This window comes from Leucoraja erinacea, chromosome 8 (genome assembly GCF_028641065.1).
Source record: "Leucoraja erinacea ecotype New England chromosome 8, Leri_hhj_1, whole genome shotgun sequence".
Classification (NCBI taxonomy): Eukaryota; Metazoa; Chordata; class Chondrichthyes; order Rajiformes; family Rajidae; genus Leucoraja; species Leucoraja erinaceus.
This window is the reverse complement of record NC_073384.1, coordinates 37,736,508-37,762,760: the sequence shown is the minus strand read 5'-3', so window position 1 is coordinate 37,762,760 and position 26,253 is coordinate 37,736,508. Positions and strand designations below refer to the sequence as shown.

Below are 26,253 nucleotides of genomic sequence, written 5' to 3'. Positions count from 1 at the left end.
TACATTTTGGTTTCACCATGTAGAAATTACAGCAGTGTTTATACATAGTCCCCCCCATTTAAGGGCACCATAATGTTTGGGGGACACATGGCTTCACAGGTGTTTGTAATTGCTCAGTGGGTTTAATTACCTCCTTAATGCAGGTATAAGGGAGCTCTCAGCACTCAGTCTTTCCTCATTACCTTTGGAAACTTTAATTGCTGTTTATCAACATGAGGACCAAAGTTGTGCCAATGAAAGTCAAAGAAGCCATTATGAGACTGAGAAACAAGAATAAAGTTGTTAGGGACATCAGCCAAACCTTAGGCTTACCAAAATCAACTGTTTGGAACATCACTAAGAAGAAAGAGAGCACTGATGAGCTGACTAATCGCAAAGGGACTGGCAGGCCAAGGAAGACCTTATTTTGATTACAGAAGAATTCTCTCTATAATAAAGAAAAATCCCCAAACACCTGTCCGACAGATCAGAAACACTCTTCAGGAGTCAGGTGTGGATTTGTCAATGACCACTGTCCGCAGAAGACTTAATGAACAGAAATACAGAGGCTACACTGCAAGACGTAAACCACTGGTTAGCCGCAAAAATAGGATTGCCGGGTTACAGTTTGCCAAGAAGTACTTAAAAGAGCAACCACAGTTCTGGAAAAAGGTCTTGTGGACAGATGAGACGAATAACATATCAGAGTGATGGCAAGAGCAAAGTATGGAGGAGAGAAGGAACTGCCCAAGATCCAAAGCATACCACCTCATCTGTGAAACACGATGGTGGGGGTGTTATGGCTGCTGAAGGTACTGGCTCACATATTCATTGATGATAGAAATGCTGACGGTAGTAGCTTAATGAATTCTGAAGTGTATCGACACAACCTTTCTGCTCATGTTCAAACAAAAGCCTCAAAACTCATTGGCCGGCAGTTCATACTACAGCAAGATAATGGACCCAAACATGCTGTTAAAGCAACAAAGGAGTATTTTAAAGCTAAAAAAATGTTCTATTCTTGAGTAGCCAAGTCAATCACCCGATCTGAACCCAATTGACCATGCCTTCTGTATGCTGAAGAGAAAACTGAAGGGGACTAGCCCCCAAAACAAGCATGAGCTAAAGATGGCTGCAATACAGCCCTGGCAGAGCATTGCTAGAGTAGATACCCAGCAACTGGTGATGTCTATGAATCGCAGACATCAAACAGTCATTGTATGCAAAGGATATGCAACAAAATACTAAACACGACTACTTTCATTCACATGACATTGCTGTGTCCCAAACATTATGGTACCCTGAAATGGGGGTCTATGTATAAACACAGTTGTAATTTCTACATGGTGAAATCAAAATGTGTAAAAATGGCCTTTATTAAAATGTGACAATGTGCACTTTAACCACTTGCAATTTTTTCTATTACACATCTCAAATTGTGGAGTACATAGGCAAATAAATAAATGATGGGTCATTGTCCCCAACATTATGGAGGGCACTGTACATCTTGAAGAGTTTATGCAGCATCAAAAAGCTCAATCATGGAATGGATTCAGCACTTCCCTGACAAATAGCAAAACTCTGGCCACACTTGCTTTGTCTAGAGAAGTTAAGCGCAGCATGCAGGCTGAGTTCCATTAGCATGCCTTGAAAAAGATTCCAGCTTCCATGTGTTGAGTGGGTTCTTCCGTACTACTGATTCACTGACCTTATCGCATTTAATCTGTCAAAATATTAGCCTTCAAAAAACGATCTCCAGTTTAGTGCTGTCAGTTCCATATCTTTTCCTGCTTTGCAATTTATACATTTTATATACTTCAGATATACTGGGTTCCCTCGGCATATCTATTTGCATGCTCTCATTGACTCATACAGTGCAGAATCATTCAGTACACGTTCCTTTTGGCCCATGTCTTAAATGCCAACAATGATGCCTATCCATATTAATCCAATTTGCCTACATTTAGTCCATATCTCTCCATGCTATTCCTATTCCAGTACTTGTCTAAATGTATTTTAAATATGGTAATTGCATCTGATTCCACCAACTCCTCTGGCAGCTCGTTGCAAATATGTTTTACCTCAAGATATCTTTTAAATTTCTTCCCTCTCATCTTAAACCTGTGCCCTCTAGTTTTAGATTTCAATGACCTAGGAAAAGAACTGGATATCAATCCCATCTATGTCTCGCATAATTTAATAAATCCCTTTAAGGTTATTCTTCGGTCTCCTAGGTTGCAGAGCGAATACACCCAACGTATCCAATTTCTTCTTGTAACTACAGCCTCTGTTCCAGGCCATTAGCCAAGACTTTACCAAAATGATCCCTTTATTTCAAAATGTTGCTCACCTCAGGGGAGTACAGGGAGAAGGCAGTCGATTGGACGGCTTAATGCCCATTTTTAACAATATCTCAAGACCTCATAAGCCTGAGGCCGAAGTTGAGGACTTCCAGGGTCATTTTCTCTTAACCATTTACCACTCTGCTGACATCACTGTTGCATTTAACCTTCCAAGGGACCAAAATGAAATTACAGGAGGGCGATAGAATAAACCTTGGCATTTGCTGCGATTATGACTGCCTCACACTCTTGCTCGTCGGTTGAACAGTTCTTGATATTGAGTTACGTCAGATTTACTGGCGAAGAGTACATCTCGGAGATGCGTTGTCAAGCATGGAACCCAAGTTAATATAGAATTTCTGACCAAATTCATTGTTATTTTTCCTCATGGAAGTTTGATGTGACTTGAATTGTCCAACAAGCCACTTAACAACCGTCATTCGAAAAGCAACATCTGTGCATTTAAGGGGATTACAGCCCTTTAAGGAACCAGAATCTATTCAAGAATACATTCTTTAAATAGAAGATATTCCAACTTAGTACCGTTTTCTACATTGGATTATAATTTAAAACATGCGCGTTACATTAATCAGGAATTTGAGCTGGTAAGGACAGAAATGTCTAAATTCCAAAATATGAATGAAGTTTTGGGCTCGAGGTGACTCAAGATCCATCACTCTGCAGTTGATTCTAAATTGCTATGAATGGATAATGCATGCCAATTTCCTTACCTAAAGGTAATGAACAGTCAATTTTGGCAACAATTGAAAAGTCTCACTGTTAGCATTACTAATCTCAGTGATATTTCTTAATAATTTAAATTCACTTTCAAACATAGAACAGAAAAGCACAGGAACAGACACTTCAGTTCACAATGTCCATACCTAACATGATGCCTGGATAAACTAATCTCCTCTGCGTCCATGTGATCCAAATCCATATCCATATGCCGATTTAAAAACCTCTTTAATGGCCCTATTGCATCTGCCTCCACCACCACTCCTTCCAGAATGGAAATTGAATTTAATTTTCAGGCATTAGTCCAGGCCTCCTTGTCCCAGGACAAATTAATTGTGCAACTATTCGTCTGGTTTTAACCTAACATATTCCGACAGAAAAGCCAGAAATCTCCAGGACCAGACAATGTTTCCCCCTCTACCCTCAAGCTCTGTGCCGAACTACTGGCACCAGTCTACACAGACATTTTCAATCAGTCCCTACAAACCTGCACTGTCCCTGCCTGCTTCAAAATTTCCACTATTGTCCCTGTACCAAAAAAGCCAAGGATTACTGATCTTAATGACTACAGGCCTATCTCACTGGCCTCTAATCGTGAAAACCGTTGAAAGACGCGTTGGCCCACCCGAAAAATATCATAAACCCCCGTTGGACCCTCTGCAGTTTGCATACCGGGCCAATAGATCAGTGGATGACGCAGTCAAGCTAGGCCTGCACTTCATCCTCCAGCACCTAGACCGCCAGGGGACCTATGCAAGGATTTTGTTTGTGGATTTTAGCTCTGCATTCAACACCATTGGGCCAGAGCTAATACACTCAAAACTCTCCCAGTTGCCTGAACCCCTCTGTCAATGGATCACCAACTGCCTGACTGACAGGAAGCAGAATGTGAGGCTGGGAAAGTACATCTCGGACCCCTGACCCTCAGCATAGAAGCACCGCAAGGCAGCGTACTCTCCCCTCTCCTTTACTCTCTCTACACTAACGACTGCACCTCCACAGACTCCTCTGTCAAGCTTCATAAGTTTGCAGATGACACAACCCTGATTGGACTGATCCAGGATGGGAGGGGGGGATCTGCCTACAGACTGGAAGTGACACAGCTGGCGTCCTGGTGCTATCGCAACAACCTGGAGCTCAATGCTCTTAAGACAGCCTCTACGCGGCCTCCTTCACGAGTAGCTTACAGGCTCGTAAGCCCATAAAACAAAACCAATGTCTTTACCAAGTCTGCAGACCGCTAAAAGCCATGCCTCCCCAGGCCAGGCGGCACCGTTAAATGCCACCAACTGTTGAAGTTTAGCGCGACTGCAGCTCAATGTTGAAGGCCTTACCACCGCCAAGCTCAACGTCATCGAACAGATTGCCATCAAAACAAGGCGACCATAGTTCTACTGCAGGAGACTCACACCGAAAACAAGAACTTCTTGAAACTTCCTGGGTATACCCTGGCCGGTCACACCGCCGACAAACATCATGGCATAGCTACGTTCGCTCGTAACGACATGGCCTGGTCAGCCATAGAACAGTTCGCAGAGGATGCAGAGGTAGAATGGATCACAAACAAAGTGCAAGACACTACCATCGTCAACATTTACAAGCCACCTCCGAGCAGGTTGGTCCCAACATCTCTGCCAGATGTCCCAGCCCCTGCCGTGTATGCTGGTGACTTCAACAGCCATCATACACACTGGGCATACAGCAGCTCCAACACTGACGGCGACATCCTGGCAGAATGGGCCTCGACCGCCGATGCAACACTCCTATACGACCCAAAGGAGCCTCGCACTTTCTACTCTGCACGCTGGAACAGCACCACCAACCCGGACCTGGCCTTCGCAAAATGTCGCAACAACGAACCGCTCCCAGTAAGATGCATCCTGGACAGGTTTCCCCGGTCACACCATCGACCATCGCTCATAACCATTCCATCTCTGGTCCAGCCCGTGGAAGGGAAAGACGTCAAGAGGTGGAACTTCCGGAAAGCAAACTGGGTCGGCTTCACACAACAAGTGAATAAGGCAGCCGTTGGCCTCCCACACCCACGCCCCACCAACCTGAACAACGCCTACGACTCATACTGCAAGATGCTGCTGGCCGCATCCCCCGCCCGCGGTGTACGTAAAGCCTATGTTCCTTGCTGGGATGACGAATGTGAAGACCTACTTCGCGCCCACACAGAATCACAAACCAGCAAAGACTGGGTCAAAGCAGCGAACTACGTAATCTGCAACTAAATGCGAAACGCAGGCAAAGATGGACAGAGACAGTGGAATCAATTGATTTCACACACTCCAGCCGCCAGGCGTGGCAGGCCATGAATAAGCTGATGGGCAGGTCGACAACCCCAGCATAGTGCCCCATCACTGCAAATTCCATCGCATCGCTATTGCTGAGCAATGGCTGCTTCCCCAACGCAGACAAGGACTTCACCAGAATAACATCGGTGAGAGTCCATGAGCTACACAGGGCCCCGAGCTGCGACTCCAACCTATCCCATGATTTCACAACACAAGAAATCGAGCAGGCCATCCGACGGCTGAATACCCATAAGGCACCAGGCACTGACGGCATCCACCCAGAATACATAAAACACCAAGGCAAGAAGGCAACTGACTGGCTGTGCTCCTTCCTCTCCACGCGTTTCCGCTGCCTGAAGCAGCCAAAGATCTGGTGCCGTGCCAAGGTGATCGCTCTGCCGAAGCCAAACAAGCCTAGCGATGACCCCAAAGGATACCGACCCATCTCACTGCTGTGTGTTCCATACAAGCTCCTGGAACGTCTCCTCCACACACGTCTCAATCCAGTGATCGACCCCCAGCTGCCTAAAGAACAGGCTGGCTTCCGAAGCGGTAGGTCAACGGCGGACCAAGACATAGAGGACAGCTTCCAGGCAGGGGAGAAGGCAGGCACTGTCTTCTTGGACCTCACAGCTGCATATGATAATGTCTGGCTGCGTGGACTACACATGAAGCTTCTGGAAACCATCCCAGACAAGCACGTGGTGAGCTTCATCATGGAGATGCTGAGCAACCGCAGTTTCAGGCTACACACCAACAACGGGCAATGCAGCAGGGTGAGGAATCTTAAGAAAGGCGTCCCACAGGGCTCAGTGCTGTTCAACATCTACATCCATGATCTGCCCGCAACCCAGTCAAAGAAGTATGGCTATGCTGATGACTTGGCCATCCTACTCAGTAAGCCATCCTGGGAAGCAGCAGAAGGGGGCCTCTCTGAAGACATGAACATCTTCATGTCTTCATACCTGAGGAACTGGCGCCTTAAGCTCAGCATGGGTAAGGCAACATCTTCAATGTTCCGCCTCAACAACAGGAAGCGACCCGCGAGATGAACGTCATGGTGGATAATGCCCGGTTACGGTCCCAGCCTGTCCCCACGTACCTCGGCGTGAAGCTCGACAGAACGTTGTCATTCAAACAACACCTGGAAGGTGCCAAATCAAAGACAAGCCGCACTGATACACCACCTAGCCGGCACCACATGGGGAGCCACGGTGAAGACACTGCGCATGTCCACAGTGGCCCTGGTGTTCTCAGCCGCTGAGTACTGCGCCGTAGCCCTCATGCCAAGAAGCTGGATGCTGCACTCAACAGCGCCCTGCGGACTGTCTCCGGATGCCTACGAGCCACCCCAGTAAACCAACTGCCGTCCTCGCTGGCATCGCCTCAGCCAACATCAGACGAGAAGCAGCCATGCTGGCCCTCTCTCGAAAGGCACAGACCAGTGAATCCCACCTCCACGACGAGTGCGCCTCAAGTCACGGCACCCCTTTGCCACGCAAGCCCAAGAACTGCTCTGTACAACTCGAGTACCTGCCGTTGGCTTTACAAGTTCCGACGTTCCCGCTACGTTAATTCTACGTGATTACCACGAGTTTGATTTGTTTTAAACTTGGGATCACTCGTGGGTGGACTTGCACCGTGAGACAGGGCCATTACAAGGTCAAGTCCTGGGATGGCGGCACTGTCATATGCTGAGAGAATGGAGCGGCTGGGCTGTACTCTCTGGAGTTTACAAGGATGAGAGGGGATCTTATTGAAACATATAAGATTGCTAAGGGTTTGGACAGGCTAGAGGCAGGAAACATGTTCCTGATGTTGGGGGAGTCCAGAACCAGGGGCCACAGTTTAAGAATAAGCGGTAAGCCATTTAGAACGGAGACGAGGAAACACTTTTTCTCACAGAGAGTTGTGAGAATGTGGAATTCTCTGCCTCAGAGGGCGGTGGAGGCAGGTTCTCTGGATGCTTTCAAGCGAGAGCTAAATAGGGCTCTTAAAGATAGCGGAGTCAGGGGATATGGGGAGAAGGCAGGAATGGGGTAATGATTGGGGATGATCAGCCATGATCACATTGAATGGCGGTGCTGGCTCGAAGGGCCGAATGGCCTACTCCTGCACCTATTGTCTGTTGTCTAACACCGGCTGACGATTCTAAGGCTGCCTGGGTCAAGATGAGATGGAGAGACCAGTGGAAGTCAGCGGAACCATCTAGGCTATTCACGCACCGGACGCTATGGAGGGCCTCATGGACAGCGCCTCCTGCGAGTGTGGGGACCCAACACAGACAGTGGAGCACATAGTCACCAGTTTCCCCAAACACCGGCCACCGAATGGTGAACGAGGTCTGATTGACCTGGACAATGACACGTTAGCCTGGCATGCCTCAACGGAGCTGCAGGTCTAAAACACATACGACAGAAGAAGAAGACAGTGGAATTGATTGTAGACTTTAGGAGAGCTCCCCCTACTCACCATCAACAACACCACAGTCACATCTGTGGAGTCATTTATGGATGGTTAGGAACCATCATCTCCAGGGACCTGAAATGGGAGGCCATCGACTCCACCGTCAAAAAGGCCCAACAGAGGATGTACTTCCTGTGGCAGCTGAGAAAACCCAATCTGGCACAGGCAATGATGGTCCAGTTTTATACAGCCATCACAGAGTCTGTCCTCACATTCTCATCATGGTCTGGTTTGCCTCAGCCACCAAGCATGACATTCGAGGCTGCAGCGCTTCGTTCGATCAGCCGAGAAGGTTGTTGGCTGCAAACATCCCCCCGTTGACAAACTGTACACTGCAAGAGCCAGGAAACAAGCAGGTAAGATCATCTCTGACCCCTCTTAGCCTGGCCACAAACTCTTTGAAGTACTTCCTCTGGAAGGCAACGCCGGACTATCAATGCCGCAACAACCAGACATAAAAACTTTTTTTCCACAAGCAGTAGCTCTACTCAACAGCCAAAAGTCTATACCCTCCATTTGCTCTGGTATTTCATTTTATTCTTCACATGTTTAAATTATAATGTTTTATTTTTAATTGTCTACTGTATATCGTGTTGTTATCCTTGCGAGCAAAGCATCAAGGCAAATTCCTTGTATGTATACATACTTGGCTAATAAAATTTATTCAATTCAATTTCACACACCCCAAATATTACAAAATAAACTTTCCTCACCCCTCACCCTCAAAGAGGAGCCCAACCACCATTCTCTTGAAAAGAAGCATTAATTTCAGAAAAATTAAGAAAACGTTTCTAAAATTCTATTTGAATAAAAAAGGAATAAACTTGGTCACAATATCTCTATTTTTTACATTTATATTGTTTGACATTTTATTGGTAAGTATACCGAAAATGTTTAAACTTCACAGAAATGGGTTTTTTTAAAATTCAAAATCAGCTAGGTCCTCAGACACTCAAAGATCCTGACAGAGCAGCCATGTTAAAGTACAACAAGAATTCTTAAAAGGATGATCAGTGAATAACATTGTACAAACAACAACAATATTTGTACTGGAGGTGCACATTAAGATAGACACAATGAAACTAAAATCTCACTGCATGGCTGAGTGATGCTGTTAAGAACATATTCAACGTAAAAACACAACCCAAAGTCTTTCATGTTCTGGTGAACATTCAAAATTGTACACTGGGCCATTTTAACACCTATTATTTGTGCATGCATCCAAAATTGTGGTCAGAAAATAGATATGAAGCAATACCTTACAGATACAGAGATAGGCAGAGAGGTTCACTGAACGAAACCTAAAGCATAGATCCTAAGCAATTGAAGGAAAAAGCCATTAATATTGTAGTGATAAAACCTGTGTTCCTTTATTCCAAGAGAGTATATTTTACTGCAAATATTTTTCCATAGAATTTCTATCAATAAGCAATGACTGGTAAAAACTCACCAACAAGCTGGAATAAAAACACAATTATAAATAGCTTTAAACCAGGGGTTGGCAACCTACGGCCCTCGGGCCGAATGCGGCCCGTAACCCGAAATCAATCGGCCTGCAGGCGAATTTGTTTTCCCGTAATCATCTGGCCCGCTGAGCATCTCGAGCAGCGGCCGAGCTCTGGCTGTACCGCATCCTGCGCAAAGCCGCCGGCATGGCCGCGCACCTTCTGTGAACACGTTTAAGAAAGAACTGCAGATGCTGGAAAAATCGAAGGTAGACAAAAATGCTGGAGAAACTCAGCGGGTGAGACAAGGATTGCATGAGGTTGCCTCACCCGCTGAGTTTCTCCAGCATTTTTGCCTACCTTCTGTGAACATGTGATTTGATGCCTGCCATCCGGGGCGGGATGGGGGCAGGATCCATGTGCACACGTGATAGATGTGGCTCGCCATCCGCTCACAGACATGCGTCCTGGCCCCTATGCAGAACAAAGTTGCCGACCCCTGCTTTAAACCTCGGCTAAGAGGGCAGCAAAGTGGCATAGCTGGTAGAACTGCTGCCTTACAGCGTCAGAGACCCAGGTACAATCCTGATATTGTTTGTGTGAAGTTTGCATGTTGATCCCTGTGACCAGTTCCTCCGGGTGTCCAGTTCCCTCCCATGTCCCACAGACGTAGAAGTTTGTAGGTACATTAGCCTCTGTAAAATTGCCCCGAGTGCGTAGAGAGTGGATGAGAAAGTGGGACAACATTTAACTAGTGTGAATAGGTGATTGATGGTCAGCGTTGATTCAATAGGCTGAAGGGCCTGTTTCAATGCTGTATCTATAAAATGTCAGTCATATGAAACTTTTAAACCTGTATTTGCAAATGCTGAAAGTAAAACATAGAAATAGTTGCACCTTCAATTCAATGAGTCTGGCTAAGAGCAGTGGAAATGCTTGCGACATAACACATATTTGATTACAAACTTGGCCAAGTGTGGGGTGTGGATGGAGGAAGGAAGGCAATGCTTTGATCAACATACAATGATTTCTATTAGAAACATCTGGGAATGTCAGGCAGGGGCAGGCTTCGGTTTTAGTTTTGTTCTGTTGCGTTCCTCAAACAACTGGCAAAAGTCCCAAACATTCACAAGTTGGACTGAAAATAATGGAAATACAAAGAATTTAAAATGATCTAATGTAGATCATTATTAATTCATGAGAAATTCCAGCAGTTTGAGTAAAATAAGATGTAGCACAAGTTACGATTCTCCACAAATAAGCAAGTTCGGTATTCCGACTGCGCATGCTCAGGTCATAGGTCACTAGATATCAAACAGTCTTGGCAATAGTGGTGCTGCATTGTGTGCAGGCTTGCGTTTCGTCCGTAGTCGAGGTCAGGGTCGGTTCTCCATCACGGCGGGTGCCGTTGAGTTACTGTTGGGCCGATCCTGTCCCCTCCTCAGTAACCCGTCCCTGTCCGGAGGTGTCCAGGGTGGTCCTGGGCTGGCGGGGCGGCCCCGGACTTGCAGCAGCTGGCTCCAGCTCGGCTCTGCCTGTCACGCTGGGTTGGCCCCGGCAGCCTTCCAAATCCACCCCCCTCCCCTCAGTCCGACACCGAGATCCTGCTGAAGATGGGCAGCCAGCAGCTCTTCTCGAAGACGCGCGACTCGGAGCCGCTGCTGCTGGAGTCGTCCTGGTCGGAGAGTCTGCGGATGGGCTCCTGACGGCCATGGAAGGCCAGGCGCCCGCTGGAGCTGCGGTTACTGTTGGTGATGGTGGTGCTAGCGGCAGCAGCAACCACCACCCCCTCCCTTGCCCAGCCCCAAGCACAGAGTCCTGGCCAGCTCTAACTCCAGGTTGGGGCTGAAGGCCGCCCGCAGCGCGGCCCAGTTTAGCGCCGGGCCGGAGGAGGCTGAGCCCAGGTTGGCGCTCTGGTGCAGGCAAGGCTGGGGCCCTCGCTCCTCCTCGGGGTTGTGGATGAAGTGGCAGTGGGTACTGTAGAGGCAGAAGCCGGTGGTGTGCAAGGTACGGCTTGTAGTGGCTGAGGCCGTGGGCGAACTGGCACTTGTCGCCGTAGCAGCCCATCCAGTAGCGGGTTCCTCTGGAGTTGGAGGGGAGTTGGGCTGGAGTTGGAGCTGGCTGTGGGTCTGTGGGCTCTACAGGTCTGTGGCCGCTGATGTTGTCGGTCCGGGCTGTTGGTTGGCCCGGCCGGAGAGGCGGAGGTGAGCTGGGGCTGGCGCTTCTCCGGGCTGGGCCTGGGGGCCGGCATCCCGTTAGTCCGGATGTCTCCAGCCGCCCCCCAGGCGGGGTTGGGACACTCGAGGGGGCGGGGTGGGTTCGACCTTTGACAAATTGCATGATTCCTTGCGTTTTTTGGAATACCGAACTCGCTTATTGCTGAACCATTTATTTTGCTCCATAACCGGACTTGCTAAAACTGATGTCTCTACTAGGCTTAAGATTTAACAATAAACTTATTAGCAATTGTGAAGTTGTTAGATTTATCACAGCATTAAAACTAATTCCCATTTACAGCTGGTAGCTGATGTAAAAAGAATCTTCCCTTACCTCCAAAATTACAGAACAGCTGCCTTCTCCCAGATCTGTGCTAATCCAAACCATGCTTTAACATCCAAATCCCTTCAATTCCTTCCACTCTTGTAACCATACATAAATGTCATTCAAGTGACCCTTAACATGCTGGCAACCTTTGACATGTACGACTGTCCCATGTTGGTTCCTCCAACACCTCAGTAGGATTGTACTCATCTTGACAATCAGTGATAATGTTCTCCTGTTCTATCAATGCTACCACCCTCTCAGAAATATCATCCAAGCACCAGCTTCCATACAAGATAATACCAAATTCCATCTCCACTGCCAGCTCCTCTGCTGATCCCTCCAATATCTCCAAAAATGTTAGAACTGATAAGTTTCCTTCAATAAAACATTTCTGGACGAAGCCATCGTCTTCAGCGACAGCACCAGCTCAAATTCTTCCGCACAACAAACCATCCTTCAGGTACAGGCCCGAAACCAAACTTCACAGCTTGGTACCATTTTGACACCAAAATAAAATTCTCATGATATAGATAGATTTTTGATAATGATCATCACAATCAGTTCTAATTATAAACATCATTTAAGTCTATCTCTGCCCAGCATATCTATTGAAATTTTCAACCACATCCCAATTGCTTCACAATAGAACCATCTCAACATGCTCTCGTGTGTCAGAGATTGAGGTGCACCTGATAGAAGTATGCACAATTATGAGAGGCATGGCAAAGTTGACAGTCAGAACCTTTTTAAGGTGAGAGGGGGAATGTTTGAGAGAGGTGTGGGGCGATTTTTTTTAAACACAGAGAGCTGGTGGCAGAAGCACATATGATAGTAACATTTAAGTGACTTTTAGACAGGCACATGGAGGGATATGGATCACGTTCAGGCAGAGATTAGTTTAACCTAACATTACGTTTGGTTTATGTTCACTCCCAGACACTCTTAATTTCTACTGAATATAATCCTGACAATCACCCAAAATTATTCTCCCCCATTCCCCTAACTCAGATAAGCACATACATCTATCTTTTGTGCTTCTCTGTTGAGCAACATATTTTTGAACTCCACCATAGCCTCGTCTTCCATCCTTTGTCTGTTGTCTCCATCAGGTTTTAACCTTCTCATGTTTACACTCCTACGACTCTAGGATCTTGAGCATCCCCAATTTGCAATTTTATCATTTGTGTAGGAAGGAACTGCAGATGTTGATTTATACTGAAGATAGACGCACAGTGCTGGAGTAACTCAGGCAGCATCTCATTTGTTCATTTCTCAGAATATAAAAGATGCTAACAAAGCCATAATTTGTGGACCATGTCCAACTGCTAAACCCGTGTACCATTTCTCATTTCAGCTGCTTGCTTTATGATATGTCTGTTTAGTGACTGACGTACAGGAACACCAAGATCACTTTGTGCATCAATTCCAAATCCACCGCCATTTAAATAATATGATGATTTATATTTTTTCTGTGTAGGAAGGAACTGCAAAGGCTGATTTACACTAAAGATATACACAAAATACTGGAATAAAACAGCGGGTCAGGCAGCATCTCTGGAGAAAAGGGTTGAGACCCTCCTTCAAATATCACATTCAGTTCCCTCATTGATGTATATTGTATAGGCAGCATTCAAGCACTGACCCCCATGGCATACCATTAGCCGTTACCTGTCGCTCGGAAAAAGACCTATTTAGTCCTACACTTTATTTTTCGTCCTCAAATCAATTTTCAACCCATGGCAGTAAATTACTCCCAATTCTATAAGCTTCAATTTTGCACTTATTTTTAATGTTGGAAGCCTCTGACCAGTGGTGTGTCACAGGGATTGGCAATGTGATCCTTCTGCTGGTTGGTATATACATTAACTTGGATGCCAATATAAGAGTTATGATTTGCTGATGACTTGAAAGTTGTGGTGTTGTTGATTGCGTTCAGTACCAACATAGGCCACACCATGATAATGATCAGCTGGTAAGTTTGGCAGGGCAATGGCAGATAAAGTTTTATCCTGACAAAGTTGTGCATTATCGACGAATAAGGGTAGGAGGTATCATGAATGGAAAGGCCACACACAGTAGTTGGGAACAGATGGATGATGGTGTGCAATGCAAGGGTTCCTGAAGGTCATAGGACAGTTGGATAATGTGGTGAAGGCAGCATATTTAAAGGATACCATTAGCCAAGGCATCAAATGTAAATGCAAGGAGGTCTTTAGTCAAGATGAAAACTTTGGTTAGGCTACAGCCGGAACATTATGTATAATTTTAGTCGGCACAGTTGAGGAAAAATATGATAATAGACAATAGACAATAGGTGCAGGAGTAGGCCATTTGGCCTTCGAGCCAGCACCGCCATTCAATGTGATCATGGCTGATCATCCCCAATAAGTACCTCATTCTTGCCTTCTCCCCGTATCCCCTGAATCCACTATTTTTAAGAGCCCTATCTAGCTCTCTCTTGAAAGCATCCAGAGAACCTGCCTCCACCGCCCTCTGAGGCAGAGAATTCCACAGACTCACCACTCTCTGTGAGAAAAAGTGTTTCCTCGTCACTGTTCTAAATGGCTTACTCCTTCTTCTTAAACTGTGGCCCCTGGTTCTGGACTCCCCCAAAATCGGGACCATGTTTCCTGCCTCTAGCGTGTCCAAGCCCTTAACAATCTTGTATGTTTCAATGAGATTCCCTCTCATCCTTCTAAACTCCAGTGTACAAGCCCAGCTGCTCCATTCTCTCAGCATATGACTGTCCCGCCATCCCGGGAATTAACCTTGTAAACCTACGCTGCACTCCCTCAATAGCAAGAATGTCCTTCCTCAAATTAGGGGACCAAAACTGCACACAATAGTCCAGGTGTGGTCTCACTAGGGCTCTGTACAACTGCAGAAGGACCTCTTTGCTCCTATATTCGATTCCTCTTGTTATAAAGGCCAACATGCCATTCGCTTTCTTCACTGCCTGCTGTACCTGCATGCTTACTTTCATAGACTGATGTACAAGGACCTCCAGATCCCGTTGTACTTCCCCTTTTCCCAACTTGATGCCATTTAGATAGTAATGATATAACTGAAGTGGGAGCAGAGGAGATTCACCAGGATGTTGCCCAGGTCGGAATATTTCAGTTACAAGTAAAGACTAGCTAAGCAGGGCATGTTTTCCTTGGAGTAGAGGAGACCGAAAGGTGAGCTGATAGATTTATTTAAAATTACAAGGGAATTGCAAGAAATGTTTTCCCTTGACAGAGGTGTCTTGAGACCTGAAGGGATAGGTTTAAGGTGAGAAGTAAGTAGTTTAGAATGAACTCGAGGAATTAAGTTAAAGTCACAGCACTTTCGGCCCAACTCATCCTTGCTGACCAATATGCCCTATTTAAACTAGTCCCATTTGCCTACATTTTGGCCATATCCCTCTAAACCTTTCCTATTAACATACTTGTCCAAATGTATTTTGTATGTTATTGTACCTGCCTTAACTACCTTCTCTGGCAAAGAGGGACTTTTTCAACCCAGTTGCATTCTGGATCGCAATGGCCGAGAAGGTGGTGGAGGCAGAGACGCTCAAACATTTAAGAAGCATCTGGATGAACAGTGAAATTTCCAAGGTAAAGCAAAGCATGGACTAAGTGTAAGTTAATGGGATAAATGCAGGTAATTATTTGATGGTCAGCTGTTTTAGTGGACTGAAGGGTTTGCTTCAGTGCAGTATGGCTCTATAAAATGACATTTCTGACCTTTCAAATTTCCCAAAAATATTATTTTGAGCTGAGACCCCTGGCATAAGCAAGTTTGTTACCAAAATGGACACTGTTTGAATACTTTTTAACTTTTAAATCAATTTTATAACCTGGACTCATTTCACTCTGGTCCAAAGGAGAAAATGTAGCACCAATTTGCAGGGAAGAAATGACTGTGGGCTTGAAGTGAATAAGAAAATCAAAAAAAGGAACCAAAGTACTCTTTGAAATGCCCGATTAGCATGCTTTTTGGGGATTCTTCGTATTAGAGCCAAATAAACTAAAATCCATTTTATGAATCTGCTGTTTCAAACAGTTGCAATACATATTTATATTCACAGGGCTGAGAATCCAATCTGACAGATATTTTGGAAATAAAACCCGAGACCAGTTCAATCTGTGAATTGATCCGTGTTGCTATGGTGACAGCAAAGCATGGGATTAGCTGTACCCATTAGCTCTCACATCACCTCGTGTTCATGACCAAAATGCTCCAAAAGATTGTGCATTGTTTTGTCTGGATATTCTCCGAAGCTTAAGATACCGCTACTTACGGGGAACAGAGATAACAAGCTAAGCCTCAGCTGCTATTTGGCTCCACAGGTATTAGTGAACACCACTCCAATTTATTTGCCTTTCATTGTCAAAAAATGAAATCTTTTAACTCCCTTCAGCTTTCTCGAATGGCACACGTATACATCAGACTGAAAAGGTGAATTTACAACATGTACCCAGGCTTTTAGAATGCAATCCTTTACCAGCCATCTGCCTGTGTGTGATGATAGTATTGCAAAAGCTAATTTCCAGACTAATGGAAATTGCCAATATTACCCCGCTGCACAAGAAGGGAGCAAAACAGAATAGTGGAAACTGTAGACCAGTTAGTTGGACTTCAGTGGTTGGTAAGATTTTAGAGTCCATTACAAAGGATGAGGTTACATAGAAGTTCATGATAAAACTTAGGCCAAAGTCAGCATGGTTTTGTGAAGGGGAGATCTTGCCTGACGAATCTGCCGGAATTCTTTGAAGAAGCAAATAGCAGGAGAGACAAAGGAGAGTCAGTGGATGTTGTTTACTTAGATTTTCATCATCAGGAAAGACATTGATAAGCTGCCACACGAGAGGCTGCTAAGGAAGGTGAGAGGCCATGGTATCAAAGGGCAGATATTAGCATGGATAGCAGGTTGGCTGGATGACAGAAGGCAAAGTGTGGCAATAAAGAGGGCTTTTTCTGGATGAGCGAAGTTCTGCAGGGATCAGTGGCGGGGCCGCTACTCTTCACGTTGTATGATTTGGATGAGGGGATTGAAGGCTTCATGGCCACGTTTGCAAATGATACAAAAATAGGTGGTGGGGCAGATAGTGTAGAGAAAACAGGGACTCTGCAGAAGGGACAGGTTGGGAGAGTTAGCAGAAAAGTGGCAGATGGAAATGAGGAGTCATGCATTTTGATAGTAAGAATAAAGACGTAGATTATTTTCTAAATGGGGAGAGAATCCAGAAATTCAGAAGGTACAAAAGGTCTTGGGAGTGCTAGCGCAGGATTCCCAAAAGGTTAATTTGCAAGTCGAATTGGTAGTAAGGAAGGTAAACCACAATGCTATCATTTATTTCAAGAGGGCTAGAATACAAAACAGGAATGTAATGCTGAGCCTCTATAAGGTGCTGGTCAGGTCGCATTTGGAGTAATGTGAGCAATTTTGGGCACCATATCTGAAGGATGTGCTGGCTTTGGAGGGTACAGAGGAGGTTTACAAGAATAATCCCAGGAATGAGTGGGTTAACATATGATGAGTACTTGACGGCACTGGGCCTTTACTCGCTGGAGTTTAGAAAGATATGGGGGAACCTCATTGATGCAACCAAGGGGAAGAATCTCAGAATAATGTTGTTAATTTGGGATTCAACAGGTGATTTTATGCAGAAAGCTGCGGATCCTTAAGATTTTTACATACCAGGAGAATTAAGGGAAATAAACACAGGCAGGAGGAGAGTAGACAAGGTGCCATACAGAGCCTTGTCTGAAAGAATGATGGACCAGGTACTCAGGATGAGATGCCTATTCTTGCTTGAATTTCTTAATAATCAGAAGACGAGTTAAGAATATGGTGAAAGTTTTACATGGGCTCTTTAGTGGCAGGAGTGATGTAGTAAATGAATTAACTAGACAAGGATGTAGCAAAAATAATGATTTTATTGGAAGTACAATACTTTTGTATTGACAAATAATTTTCTGTAATAATATACCCTGAAACAATAAGGAACATGCCTTATTAGATTTCCTGATAAATATTTGGCAGATGTACTTTGCCGCTTTGTGTGAATTTTTAACCAATTGTGATAATAATGTGTCAGAAATTAAGGTTGTTTTTGGAAAGAGAAAAGAACAGCTTAAAAGATACTAAATTTAGACAAGGCCAACATCAACATGAGAAGCACTGAACACAATGGGATGTTTTCAGAAGTCTGTTTGAGAAACGGACCCAGTTTATATTATCAATGGAGCTTTAAGGAGTTCAGTTATACAAGCAGGCATATCATTCGATATATTCCAAGATACTAGTTTCACACTTCCCTTTCTCTTGCAAAGATGCTGATATAATCGATGCTAGCAAATCTAAAGATGGACAGTGCAGATCCAAAAGCTCATCTATATCTAATACCGTGATTCCCTTCCACCTGTCTTCCCTCTCTTATTTGGTACAGCACTCTCCTTTTATATGAAGCCCAAACTCTCAGCCACAAACATATCATATTCCCTATCTTGAAGGCAGGGCATGCACAACCACATTGAAGTTACAGCCAAGAGAGCCATTCGAAGTCTGTTCCCTCAGGAAATTCAGCATCACTCCATGACTTTTACCAAAATCTAGATTTCTACAGACCATAGAAAGCATCCTATCAGGAGTCATCACAGTTTGGTTTTGCAAAACTCTGCCAAAGACCGCAAGAAATTGTAGACAGTTGTGAATGTCTTGCAGTCCATCACACAAAGCCTCTCCAACATCGATTTCATCTACATCACACTGCCTTCAGAAAGCAGCGAACATAATCAAGGATCTTTTTCACCCGTCTCTTTATCTTTCTCCCCTCTCCCAGCAGGCAGATGATACGAAAGTTTGAAAGAACAGAACACCAGTTTCTGTAGAAGGGTTCCGACCCAAAGCATCACCTATTCTTTTTCTCGAAATACTGCCTGAGCTGCTGAGTTATCCTAGCATTTTGTCTGTATCTTCAATATAAACCAGTATCTGCAGTTCCTTCCTACACAAAAGTTTCAAGAACAGCTTCTACTGCACTGTTATCACCCTTCCATAAGATAGGTGTAGTCCTGATCTTCCAACTGATCCCATTGGACTTTTTCTTCAACCGTAAAGCTGTAATATTATAAAACTATCATGTACTCTGGTAGTTTTTTCTTTGAACTGCCTGCTTTACTTGTATATGGCTTGATTGTACTCATTTATGATATAATGTGACTGGATAGCACATTAACGTAGCTTTTCACTGTATCTGGGTATAATTTGGCAGATAATAAATCAATACCAAATACTAATACCATTGGGGTTAAGTGAATCATAGTTAGGGCAGGAAGGGAGAGAGTGGCTGAGATGCCAACTCCCCAAAGAGCATGGTCACATGCAAGATCTGCCTCAGAGAACTTGGGACAGACACAAAAAATGGTTGAGGGAATTAAATGTTTTGTACGTTAACAAGCTCAAAAACACAAATAAAAGATATAGAAGCACCTTATCTAATATTGGTGAAATAGTCCATTTCAACCCATATACAGTGCCCTCCATAATTTTTGGGACAAAGACCCATCATTTATTTATTTGCCTCTGTACTCCACAATTTGAGATTTGTAGTAGAAAAAAAATCACATGTGGTTAAAGTGCATATTGTCAGATTTTAATGAAGGCCATTTTTATACATTTTGGTTTCACCATGTAGAAATTACAGCAGTACATAGTCCCCCCCCCATTTCAGGGCACCATAATGTTTTGGACACAGCAATGTCATGTAAATGAAAGTAGTCATGTATAGTATTTTGTTGCAAATCCCTTGCATGCAATGACCGCTTGACGTCTGCGATTCATGGACATCACCAGTCGCTGGGTGTCTTCTCTGGTGATGCTCTTCCAGGCCTGTATTGCAGCCATCTTTAGCTTATGCTTGTTTTCAGGGCTAGTCCCCTTCAATTTTCTCTTCAGCATATAAAAGGCGTGCTCAATTGGGTTCAGATCAGGTGATTGACTTAGCCACTCAAGAATGGACCATTTTTTTAGCTTTGAAAAACTCCTTTGTTACTTTAGCTGTATGTTTGGGACCATTGTCTTGCTGTAGAATGAACCGCCGGCCAATGAGTTTTGAGGCATTTGTTTGAACTTGAGAAGATAGGACACACTTCAGAATTCATTATGCTACTACCATCAACAGATGTATCATCATTCAAGATAAGTGAGCCAGTATGCTCAGCAGCCATACATGCCCAGACCATAACACCCCCACCACTGTGTTTCACAGATGAGGTGGTATGCTTTGGATCTTGGGCAGTTCCTTCTCTCCTCCATAATTTGCTCTTGCCATCACTCTGATATAAGTTAATCTTCGTCTCATCTGTCCACAAGCCCTTTTTCCAGAGCTCTGGTTGTTCTTTTAAGTACTTTAACTGTAACCTGGCCATCCCATTTTTGCGGCTAACCAGTGGTTTGCATCTTGCAGTGTAGCCTCTGTATTTCTGTTCATGAAGTCTTCTGCGGATAGTGGTCATTGACAAATCCACACCCGACTCCTGAAGAGTGTTTCTGATCTGTTGGACAGGTGTTTGGGTATTTTTCTTTATTATAGAGAGAATTCTACTGTCATCAGCTGTGGAGTTCTTCCTTGGCCTGTCAGTCCCTTTGCGATTAGTAAGCTCACCAGTGCTCTCTTTCTTCTTATGATGTTCCAAACAGCTGATTTTGGTAAGCCTGAGGTTTGGCTGATGTCTCTAACATTTTTATTCTTGTTTCTCATTCTCAGAATGGCTTCTTTGACTTTCATTGGCACAACCTTGGTCCTCATGTTGATAAACAGCAATAAGTTTCCAAAGGTGATGAAAAGACTGGAGGAAAGACTAGGTGCTGAGAGCTCTCTTATACCTGCATTAAGGAGGCAATTAAACACACCTGAGCAATTACAAACGCCTGTGAACCCATGTGTCCCAAACATAACATGGGAAAAGGGGAAGTACAACGGGATCTGGGGGTCCTTGTACATCAGTCTATGAAAGTAAGCATGCAGCTACAGCAGGCAGTGAAGAAAGCGAATGGCATGTTGGCCTTCATAACAAGAGGAATCGAATATAGGAGCAAAGAGGACCTTCTGCAGTTGTACAGAGCCCTGGTGAGACCACACCTGGAGTATTGTGTGCAGTTTTGGTCTCCTAATTTGAGGAAGGACATTCTTGCTATTGAGGGAGTGCAGCGTAGGTTTACACGGTTAATTCCCGGCATGTTCCCGATGTTGGGGGAGTCCAAAACCAGAGGCCACAGTTTAAGAATAAGGAGTAAGCCATTTAGAACAGTGACGAGGAAACACTTTTTCTCACAGAGAGTGGTGAGTCTGTGGAATTTTCTGCCCCAGGGCGGTGGAGGCAGGTTATTTGGATGCTTTCAAGAACCTAGGGCTCTTAAAAATAGCGGGGTCAGGGGATATGGGGAGAAGGCAGGAACGGGCTATTGATTGGGGATGATCAGCCATGATCACATTGAATAGGCTGGCTCGAAGGGCCAAATGGCCTGCTCCTGCATCTATTGTCTATTGAGCCATACAGCGTGGAAACAGGCCCATTAGCCCAATTTGTCCACACCGACCAACACGCCCCATGTCAATGAAAGTTGTATGCCCAGATGGCATCTCGGGGCGAGTACTTAAGTCTTGTGCTACGCAGCTAGCTCTGGTGCTCACTACAATATTCAACCTCTCCCTGGCCAAGTCCTTGGTCCCTGCCTGCTTCAAAAGATCCATCATTGTACCTGTACCAATAAATGCCTCCCCAGCTTGTCTGAATGACTACCGTCTGGTGGCCCTCACCTCGGTAGTCATGAAATGCTTTGAGAGGCTGGTCAAGAAACACATCTGCGCCTTCCTCCCTCGCAACATGGACCCGCTACAATTCGCATACCGTCCGAATAGATCCACAGACCATGCGGTCTTCCAGGTTCTGCACACCGCTCTCTCTCACCTTGACAGCCAGAAGGGGGGCTATGTGAGGATGCTGTTCATATACTTCAGTTCAGCCTTCAACACGATAGTCCCCACCAGACTGGAATTGGGGCTGAACACCCCCGTGTGTCTGGGTCCTGGACTTTCTCACTGCCAGGCCCCAGGTAGTCAAGATGGGAGGAAATACGTCGACGTCCCTCACCCTGAGCACAGGATCCCCCCAGGGTTGTGTCCTCAGCCCCCTACTGTACTCCCTGTTCAGCTCCAGCTCAATAATCAAGTTTGCTGATGACACGGTGGTCCGAATCTCCGATAACGATGAGAAGGCCTACCGTATGCGTATGTGACGAATAAACTTGACTTGACGTTATACTCTTGGTATGTCATAGAGACATACAACACAAAAATGTTCGGGTCTTTGTCCCAAACATTATGGAGGGCATTGTAGCATCAGATGGCCAATGGGTCAACTACCAATGCAGAACAATTGGATTACTAGAGTCATACATAATTAACCATAACCAAATGCTGCATTGGGACCTCTGACATTCATCACCGTGACTCCAGGATCCATTCAAATCAGGTAGATTTCAGTCCTTTCAAATAATGTAAATGTCTGAGCCATGATGAAAGTGTGCTTGCAAATTCACAGAAATAATGAGCCAATGTGTCACTCATGGCATCACAAACGCCTTAACGTCATGGCATCACAAATACACCCTTCATCAGATGGGACCTTTTTAGTTGGAGTATGATGTCTCTGCTCTTGTCCTCAAAGCCATTGCACAAAAAGATAAAAACCCGCATATCAACTTCCACCGATTTGCACAAAAGGACATCCCTCCGCTCTCAGATTCCTTTGAATATCAACACCTTTTTAATTTACCGCAGCTTTTAAAAAGTTAATCAATGTAGCCTTCACAAATTCCTAGATTACATTCAATTTGCTGTGTGCTCGCCAATTTATCATTTTTATCACCACTGTAGATTCTCTGCATCTTCCTCAATGCTACCCAACTGCATATCAGCAAACTTGGATAATGTTATTCTTGAAACCCTCATCCAAACCAATGATATCGATTAAGAATATCTGGGGCTCCAACATGGACATCTGTAACACCCAGGATCTCATCCCCTGCTCCTCCCCACCCACGACTTAATAACCAATTTATTGCTATCATCTATTTTTATCTGTTATTCAATCCTCAGCCCGTTGCAGGAAATTGTCCCCAATACCACATGCTCCAATAATGTGGCACCCTATCAAAGGCCTTCTTAAAATCCAAATGCACCATGCTCGTCGATTCATGCCTATCTGTTCTGCAGGTGCAATGTCACAAAATACCAACAGTTGTATGGACCCTGTCCAATCCCATAAATATTTTCCAACTGGCTTGTTATCAGTTCCCTAATAAACGGTTCCAGTATTTTGCCTTAGACCAATGTACGACTAAGTATTCTATTATTTTGAGGGTTGGTTTTATTTCTCTTTTTTAGGCAATGGATGACATTTGCTACTTTCCAAATTGTTCTAAAATCTACGAAGCTTTAGTAATATGTGAGAGAATAGTTCCAGAGAAATAAGGAAGGGAATGGGACTGGTGGTTTGATCTGAGATTATTGACGATGGCTGAATGACTCCAGAAATATTGTAAGAAAACGAGATGCCGACAACGAGTGCATCCACCAATTAATTGCCAACTCCTTCAAAACCTAGAAAGCAGGTTATTTGGTTCTGAAATATCAAACTTCCTCTTACAATATTATTGGCTTTTACTGATGCCAATTTCTTTCAATCCTTGATATATCTCATAATTTCTAAGATTTAAAAAAATTCTGTATTTCTATTTTGTTGCCATCTCATTACTCCCTAATGTGACATCATAGCTCAGATGAAACCATAATTTTTGCTAAATCTTTAATTCTTATGCACTGATAGAGGCTCTTATATTTTTTTTGTTTTTCACAGGTCAACAAAGTATTGTACTCTTGCCTGAATTCTGAAACTTATCAAACCCTTAATCTTATTGGTTTATTTGACAATAAGCCTTTTCTAATCTAATACTACCTTCCGTTTCTTTTGGTTGCAAAGCTGGAAAATATCTCCACATTACAACACATAATCCTCCGAAATTTCCACCACCTCCAAAGGGATCCCACCATGAGCCACATTTTCTCATCTCCATTCCTTTCCGCCTTCTGCAGAGACCATACCCTCCGCAACTCCCTGGTTAACATCCATTCCCACCCAAACCACCCCCTCCCCAGGTACCTTCCCCTGTAACCGCAGAAGATGCAAAACCTGTCGCTATACCTCCTCCCTCGACTGTCCAGGAACAGCGACAGTCCTTTCAGGTTCGGCAGAGGTTCACTTGCACCTCTTCCAAACTCATCTACTGTCTCCGATGTTCAAGATGTGGACATTTATACATGGGCGAGACCAAACGCAGACTGGGCGATCAATTCGCGGACCACCTTCGCTTAGTCCGTTTGAACCACCCTGATCTCCCAGTTGCTGGACACTTTAATTCTCTTTCCCATTCCTACACAGACCTTTCTGTCCTCGGTCCTCTCCATTGTCAGATCGAGGTTAATTGCAAATTGGAGGAACAGCACCTCATATTTTGCTTGGGCAGTTTACAGTCCAGTGGTATGAAAATTGATTTCTCGCACTTCAGGTAGCCCTAGCATTGCTTCTCTCTCTATCCCTCCCCCTCCCAATAGCCTCTCATTTTCACCCTACAAACAGCTTACAATGGCCTGTTGCCTTTATCATCATTATATTTTTGCATATCTTTCATTTATTGTTCTTTATCTTTCCACATCACCGTCTATATCTCTCGTTTCCCTTACCCCTAACCAGTCTGTAGAAGGGTTTCGACCCGAAACGTCACCCATTCCTTCTCTCCAGAGATGTCCCGCTGAGTTACTCCAACTTTTTGTGTCTATCTCCAATTGGTCCTTCTTTTAACTAAAAGTGTTATACTTTCCTTTTTAAACCATGTATTAATTTGATATATTTTGTAACATATGTTGCTGGACCACCATAGCCAACTCATTGCTCATGTCTTCATATTTTCTGTTATTCAGATACAAGACTTGTTTCAGATTGAATTTTGAAACTTTATATAAATTTCTATCATATTAGGAACATTCTTCTCCATTGTCTCATTTATTATCAATGAACCACATTTCTCATTACACAATACCAGTCAAAGAAGTCTTCTCGTGTTCAAGAAGGAACTGCAGATGCTGGAAAATCGAAGGTACACAAAAATACTGGAGAAACTCAGCGGGTGCAGCAGCATCTATGGAGCGAAGGAAATAGGTGACGTTTCGTGCCGAAACCCTTCTTCAGGTTGATAGTGGGTGGGGAGGGAGAAGGAAGGAAAAAGGGATGAGGAGGAGCCCAAGGTCGGGGGGATGGGAGGAGACAGCTCGAGGGTTAACGAAGGAGAGGAGACAGCAATGGCTAGCAAAATTGGGAGAATTCAATGTTCATGCCCGCCGGACACAGGCTACCCAGGGTTGATGATTCATATGATTCAAGATTCAAGATACATTTAATTGCCACGTGTGCCAGATGGCACAGTGAAATGAAATTCCCATACAGCCATACAATAAAAATAAAGAACACAACACACTATAGAATTTAACATAAAACATCCCCACACAGCAGAATCAAAGTTTCCCACTGTGTGGGAAGGCACCAAAGTCAGTCTCTTCCTCCACTGTTCCTCGTGGTCAGGGTTCCAACGTGCTGTTCCTCCAATTTCCGGTGTTGCTCACTCTGGCAATGGAGGAGACCCAGGACAGAGAGGTCGGATTGGGAATGGGAGGGGGAGTTGAAGTGCTGAGCCACCGGGAGTTCAGGTAGGTTCTTGCGGACTGAGCGGAGGTGTTCGGCGAAACGATCACCCAACCTCCGCTTAGTCTCACCGATGTAAATCAGCTTGCATCTAGAGCAGCGGATGCAGTAGATGAGGTTGGAGGAGATACAGGTGAACCTTTGTCGCACTTGGAACGACTGCTTGGGTCCTTGAATGGAGTCGAGGGGGGAGGTAAAGGGACAGGTGTTGCATTTCTTGCGGTTGCAACGTAAAAAGTGCCTGGGGAAGGGGTGGTGCGAGAGTGAAGGGAAGAATTGACAAAGGAGTTGCGGAGGGAGCGGTCTTTGCGGAAGGCAGACATGGGGGGAGATGGGAAGATGTGGCGAGTGGTGGGGTCACGTTGGAGGTGGCAAAAATGGCAGAGGATGATTTGTTGTATTTGCCAGCTGGTGGGGTGAAAGGTGAGGACTAGGGGGACTCTGCCCTTGTTGCGAGTGCGGGGATGGCGAGAGAGAGCAATGGTGCGGGGTATGGAAGAGACTCTGGGTCTCTTCCATACCCCGCCACACTGCTCTCACATAACTACAACTCTGTCATTGCCATTAGATTGTACACATTTATTTTTACATGTGCCATTAATGCCCCAATAGGTGTTTGAAAATGAGCCT

The 26,253-nt window shown here is 44.7% G+C and overlaps 1 protein-coding gene across 1 annotated transcript in view; it reads right to left on the bottom strand.

The window, feature by feature from the left end:
- LOC129699571 (zinc finger protein 292-like) overlaps nt 1-26,253 on the bottom strand; it is a 136,071-nt gene that overhangs the window by 52,561 nt on the left and 57,257 nt on the right. The window lies entirely within an intron of this gene.